Source organism: Pteropus vampyrus, unplaced genomic scaffold (genome assembly GCF_000151845.1).
Source record: "Pteropus vampyrus isolate Shadow unplaced genomic scaffold, Pvam_2.0 Scaffold86, whole genome shotgun sequence".
Lineage (NCBI taxonomy): Eukaryota > Metazoa > Chordata > Mammalia > Chiroptera > Pteropodidae > Pteropus > Pteropus vampyrus.
In genome coordinates, this window is record NW_011888867.1 from 699550 (window position 1) to 700619 (window position 1070).

The following is a 1070-nucleotide window of genomic DNA, read 5'->3' on the forward strand; positions in this document are numbered from 1 at the left end:
GTGACCACAGGCAGCCACTTGACCCCTCTGGGGATATTTTGACCTCGCCTGCCATATGAGGCTTGCTGCTATGTGCACACCTGGTCCAGGTAGTCAACTTCACAATACGCCCTTCTTGACACCTTCCAGGTAGTGGCTGTGCTTATCCCCACTCCTCAGACGAAGAAACTGAGGTGATGTTTATAAAGCATCCAGCACGGGCCCAGCCTCTGGTGGGCACTCGGTGCGTATTAGTCCCCTCCTGGTCCCTGAAAGTTCACCTCCTCCAGGAAGCCCTCCCAGATGACTCCCAGGGAGTATTCTGTTCCCTAAAGCAGACCCCACAGGCTCTGCCCTGGGGCACCACCTGCTTTAACCCCATTCCCCTAGTCACTCTGGCAAGATTACACATTTCAAAGGAACAGGTTATAGCCAGGCCTTCAGTTCTCGAGGGGGCGGGGGGGAGTGGTGCGCAGGTCAGGAAGCTTGTTTAAATGAAAAAATTATAGACTCACAGTGGTATGAGAGTTCTCATATGTGCTGAAGGCTGGGGACATAGCTATGAAGGGAAGGAATGGTAAAAATGGAACCCAATGTTTACTGAGTACCCATCCCACAGCCGGTCAACAGCCCCATCTAGTTCCCCAGGCAGAGGTTCCAGCCACCCCTTGACAGAGCTCTTGGGATCTCCAGCTTCCATCTCCTGCCCCTGGTACTTGGCTAGGCAGCCTCGGGGAGCCCAGTGAGGTCTGGAGCAAAGCTCGGGCTTTCTCTCCATCCTAGCCCTGTGGTTCAATGAAGCCAGCGGGGCCTCCAGAAAGGAGAGAAATGGTAGAAGGGGACAGAGAAATTGGATGAGAAAGAAACAGAGTGAAAAACAGAGAGCAATGGACACCAAAAAATAAAACAAAACAAAACAGAAAAACCCTAAAACAGAGAACAAGGGAGAGAGAGAGAAACGGGGAGAGACACAGTGAAAAGTAGGGACAGAGAGACTGAGCGAGGTACGGAGAGAGACTGAGACGGAAAGAGACAAACTAAAAGAGGGAAGGACAGGAACAAAGAGAGACGGAAAGAGACAGACACTGTGA